We start from the raw sequence: 5,900 nt of genomic DNA, 5'->3' as shown, positions 1-5,900 counted from the left end.
TTATTCAGCCAAAAGAGAAAAATAAATAATATATGAATCTTATAATTTCTCATCCCTCCCTTTTTGGGATGATTAAAAAGGAATAAGAAAAAGGGTAAATGATAGCTCTTTCACTTTTTTCTACTATATTCCTTTTTTTCTTTCTTTTTGCTTTTATTTTACCAAACAAAACCTAAAGGGTTTGCACAAATTTTTTAGAGTTTGGCATTCGCGGGATGCATCAAACTAACCAAAGTCCAAACTAGACAAACGGCCAATAGAACAGTGACCGCCACCACCTGGCTTTAATAATATACCCTGTAATTGTATTATGTTATTGTTACGTTATCAATGTTTTGTTGACCATTACAAGGAGTTAGCAATTAATATTTTTATGTGCACAATGCAAGTTCCTTATTATAATTTTCTTGCAAGAGGAATGCTCTCACTAGACAATTTCCAACAACAGATTTTATCGGTATGAAGAGAACGGATTCAGATCCAATTAGAAATAATGATGTAAGAATGATTTTTAAACAAAATTATTTTTTAATAGTATTAAAACATTTTTTAGCATAAAATATAAAAATGAGACAATATCTAAGATTTTTTATTATGAGTTTTTAAGTAATTTCAAATCAATTGCAATTCCAAATCGAAAAACTGTTGTATGGTGGAATACAAACTACAAGAACTACACTATAGGTGATGAAAGTTGTAACTTGAATTGAATTTGCTGAACAATGCAAATATAAACAAAGTGGAAGAAGAAAAAGAAGAGAGTGCAAAAAAAAAAATGAAAAGAAATATAAAACCAACACTAAATTATCCTTATAGAAATAACAACAATACATATTATTTAATAATAATAAGTTCTTATGTGACATAATAAAATCCTCCAAAAATCAATTAAAAACCAAAGAAAAGAGATATCATTGGAGTTGCTATATGAGTGCAATAAAACAGTTTCTTTTGAATATAATTTATAAAATACTATATTGCTTATAGTTAATAGAAAAGATAATGATTTTAAATTACCTTAAAAATATCGAGTCTCATTTTTCTATGTATAGGAATTAAGTGGAAAAAAATGAATTAAATTATAGATTTTTAACACACCCTTTTCTATTTCTTCAACAAAGATTGAGGTATGCTTATTTTAAAATTAAGTGAATAGAAGATTCACATGTGCCCAAGTTAATTTTAGTGTATTATATATATATATATATATATAAAAAATAGGTCATAAAAAGTTATTTCCTTAGTATAAAAGAAATAAAACACACATTCATATCGGCTTTTTTATCATTCAGGTTCAATTTTTTTTTTATTTTTTCATATGGGAGTATTTTTCAAATTTTTCAAAGTTACAACTTATATATATATATATATATATATATATATATATATATATATTTAATGCATTACAACTTTGAAGTCGTGGTGCTTTTTTTCACGCTATTTTATTTTCCTTTGTTTTAAATTTTTTTAAAATTATTAATAATTTATTTATTCAATTTTTTTAGTAAATAATTTTTTATTTTAATTATTCAAAGAAATAATATATGTTTTATTTTTATTATTTTTATTTAATATTTTTTATATTTTTTGTATATTATTTTATTTAATATATTTTTATATTTAATATTTTCCATATTTTTTTTACTAATTTTAAGAATTATTATTTATTTTGTAAATTAAAAAATAATATAAAAGACTTAAATTTAAATAAAAATATTAAAATGTTTTACTACTAATATTAACTTATAATGTATCAAATAATATTAATTTTGTAAATTTTTTTAATTATTTGATAAATTGTAAGTTAATACTATTTATTAATATTAGTAACAAAACATTTCAATATAATTTACATGATTTCTGTTTTTTTTTTTATGAAATTGTAAGTTGAGATATGTTTCATTATTATTTTTATTTCAAACAGAAGTCGTAGCCTTTTATCTGACTTCAAAGTCTTGGAAGATTATACGACTTCTTTAATTTTTTTTAAATACATTATGCTTTTTTTTTGTTTTAACGTTAGTTTAATTTTTTTTTAAATATATTAATTTTTTATATTATTTAATAAATTATAAGTTAATATTATTTTATAAATTAAAAGTTATTTATTTAATTATTAAATAAAATTATTTTCAATTTTTAAAAAATTGAAAACAAAAGAAAATAAAATAGCATGAAAAAAAAGTTGTAAAAGCAAAAAGAAAAATAACAAACGACTTTGGAGTTATAAATTAAAAAAAATTAAACTAAATTCATAAAATTATTCATAACTTCAGTTTAAAAAAATCGTGTTTGCATAACTGCACCAGAATGGTCAAAAAGTCCACTTATATCATTTAGAAATTCATAAATTTCATTCAGCAATGCGCATTACGAATATTTCTCCTTTCCCATTACATATAAAAATCGTTGTTAATTTTACAATTTTTTTAATTTATGGTTTTTCTTTGTTACATTAATTTTGGTTAAATACACAAGCCCATATTTGAATTTTCATGAAATTTTAAAAATAATACTTCATCGGTTCCTAAATATGAAACTTTTTTTTAAAAATTTTATTTATTCATTTTTATAAGATTATTTTTAAAGTTTCTTTTATATTAATTATATTTTACAATAAATGTTATATTTTTTAAAAATAAATATATTATCTCTCTTATGAATTAAATAAAAAGATTAACAAACATTAATTAATTAAGTGTGAAAGAAACTAACTAAAAAAAAATTATGAGTTTCAATATACTTAAAGAGTAATTTTTGACAAAATTATATTATTGTTAACAAATTTAATATAAATAACTTAAAGATGTGAATTAATTAATATAGTTTTATATTTAGGGACGAGGGAGAAGTAGTTTATTTTCAACCCCTCGTCCTTAATTCCTAATTAATTTTTAATCATGAATGATAAACCATTTGAAACACAAAACAAATTAACTAAAATGCATTAAATTTTTTACCAATTTACTGATGTATTCACACAAGCATGACCCATACTCTGCATCGCCGCCATGTGAGATGCCCCCAAGAAATCAAGCAAGCAAGCAACACTAGGAAACTGGAAGCCAAGAAAATGAAAATAGAAAAGAAAACCATTTACACTGTATCTAATGTAAGTAACAAAATCTGATTAAAAAAAAAATACAATTCTGGATCTGTTGATTTTGTTCCCAATTCCCATAGCTATCAAACAGTTGAAGGCTGAAAACAAATCCTTGGATCTTGAATCTGTTGAAGCTGCAAACTTTTGAGTGCAGGCCTACCCATACCCGATCTTCTTTTCCAGAGACTATCCAATTCTTTTGATTCTTCCAATGGGGACACTCTTTTGACCACAGGCAAAGGAGGATCCATTTCCTCAATGCTTTTGTTGCAAACAACATTGTTGCTATTCTCACTCTTAAGACACTTTTGGTTTTTGGGCACATCTGAAATTTGTTGCTGCCTTGATCTACAGCTTGAGATAGTGGTGGTGGCTGTGGTGGTTTTTGGGGTGCTAATAATAAAGTTCTTGCCAGAGAAGAGTTTTTTGAGTTTAGAGTATTTGACAATAGGGGATGAGGTAGTGTTTGTGTTTGTGTTGGTTTTGGTTGTGAAAGTGAGTCTATGTGAGGGTGGAATGCCAGCAATTTTGTTGTTTCTCTTCACCTGACCCATGCAACTGATTCTTGGGGACAAAGGGTCGTTGCCTGAAGAAGCAGAAGGATCTCTGAATCGAGGTAGAGTCACCTCTTTGATGGAAGGCCTTGAACAAAGCATTGGAAGGAATGTGCTTTTCTGATAGTAAAACTGATGGCGGTAATGGTTTTCATTACCCATCTTAGAGGACCAATTTTTATATATATAAAGAGAGAGAGGGAGAGTGAAGATCAAAGTGAGAGTAAGAGGATGGGAGAACACAGGAAGAAATTAGGAAAATGTCAAAGCAATTGGCTTTGGCTAAGTCTTGTTGAGAGTTTGAGGTTGTCAAGTGTTTTTTTGTGACAACCCTTTTTACTGGGAGTAAAGAAATGCACAATGAGCAACGAGACAAAAGAGAATGAAAGGGATCATTGCAAAGAAGAAGGAGCCTCTTGGAAGACTGGTACAAAGAAGCACCAAAGGGACAGGACCAGCTTCAGGACCACTACTCTAGAAAATTGTATATTGGTTTTTCTTTGGAATTTAGCACAAGATCAGGTTTTGTCTCTCTGATTAAACTCTTCAAATACAGATTTATGTCTTGAAGAGACTAATGATTCCAGCTTGCAATTGCATCTATTCTCTTCTCTCTGGTGAGATCTGAAATGAATCCTAACCAAATTTGATAATGGGATGGGAGAAGGTACGCACGCTACTCTAGTGGTAAAATCATAGGTTGAGCTACCACCTGTCCCCCTCACCCTTTATGGTCCACTCTAGGTAATTTACTTATTACTTAATGATTGCTTATTTTTTTCACTTTGGAAAATAATATTTTTTATTTATTTATAAGATTCAAATTTAAAATAATATTTATTTTTTTTATAATGTTTTTTAGATAAAAAATATTTTTTATTAAAAAAAATAATGACAAACCGTTAAAGAAAAGAAAGTTACTAATAATAAAGATAATTTTTTTTTAAAATTATATTAATTACTTTTTTAATTTTAATGAATTAGACAACTCTGACTAAGAAAAGAGGACGTTTAAGGATTTGGATGGATAATATGTTATTATTTTGTTGACCGAAACTTAGATAAGTACAAGGATGACTTTTGATCAGTCCCTTCAACCAAAACTCGTCGAAAATTTGGAATAATTACTGGTGTTACTCTACTGCCTGCAATTTTGTTTCATAAAGTAAATTTCAAACTCGACATTTAATAAAGATTCTCAGTGTTTGCAACCAAATTTTTCTAATTTTTATAATTCAATAAAATTTGATTATGTTAGTAATGGTGACACATATTATATCAGGTGAATCACTTGACATATTTTTTTTATCTATATGAATAAATAAAAAAAATCAAGAGTTTGTAATAATTTATATACATTATACAATCAATTAAGCTAGATTTTTAATAAAGTGAGGGCATTAGAAAATAAAAAATAAATATAAAGTAAAACTGAAATTTTAATATTTTTTAAGTTAGCATTTAAATGAGTATGTTTTTAATATTTTATTTAATATAATTTAACACTACAACAGGAAATTGAATGATGTTTGAATCGAAAGAAAAAAAAATAATGTAATTTTCTAGTGCAATAAATTGGAGGGGGGGGGGGTGTTTAATGTAATGCAAGCTTTTTAGTTGTTAGTTATATTTTATGAATGTAATATTTTAAAATCAATATATTTATTATTAAATCTACAATGTATTATTATTTATACATTTAAAATAAATACTAATGAGTGTTCTTGACATATTAATTAAAAATATAAATATAAAATAATTAATATATCAATATAATAATGATTTAAAATACAATTAAATATTTTTGTTGATTTTCAAACTTTTTTAAAATTAAAGTATTTAAATATTATATTTTACATTGAAGTATAGGCCAATGAAAAAAACTAACTTATATGATTAAAACAAACAGACATTTATTGTAGTCAACATTTAATAGTTAATACTACAGTGAGTACAGTCAAAAACTAAAATCATTAAATGATGATTGAAATTAAATTTTGAAATTAGTATTATTAAATACTATTATCTTTTCATATATTTAGATGTTTAAGATGATCAACTAATAAAAAAATTGTAGAGATAAATTGAACTTTAAAACGTCAATAATTTTTTTGAGATAGTAGTACTAATAAAAAAATCTGAATAAATATAAACTATTGAATGTTCATTCAACAGTTGCATTAAATTTCAAGTGCACCTGGTACATGAATTCAAAATTTGACTTTATATTGCACAGTCAAACT

The 5,900-nt window shown here is 25.0% G+C and overlaps 1 long non-coding RNA gene across 1 annotated transcript; it reads right to left on the bottom strand.

The window, feature by feature from the left end:
* Window positions 1–3,059: 3,059 nt before the first annotated feature.
* On the bottom strand, window positions 3,060–4,339 carry LOC100305500 (uncharacterized). The gene has a single exon (XR_136588.5). It is a non-coding gene; the product is annotated as an uncharacterized lncRNA (long non-coding RNA).
* Between the last annotated feature and the right edge of the window lie 1,561 nt (window positions 4,340–5,900).

The sequence above is a fragment of the Glycine max genome, chromosome 6 (assembly GCF_000004515.6).
Source record: "Glycine max cultivar Williams 82 chromosome 6, Glycine_max_v4.0, whole genome shotgun sequence".
NCBI lineage: Eukaryota > Viridiplantae > Streptophyta > Magnoliopsida > Fabales > Fabaceae > Glycine > Glycine max.
Note: the sequence above shows the minus strand (reverse complement) of the source record. Positions and strands in the feature narration are given on the sequence as shown.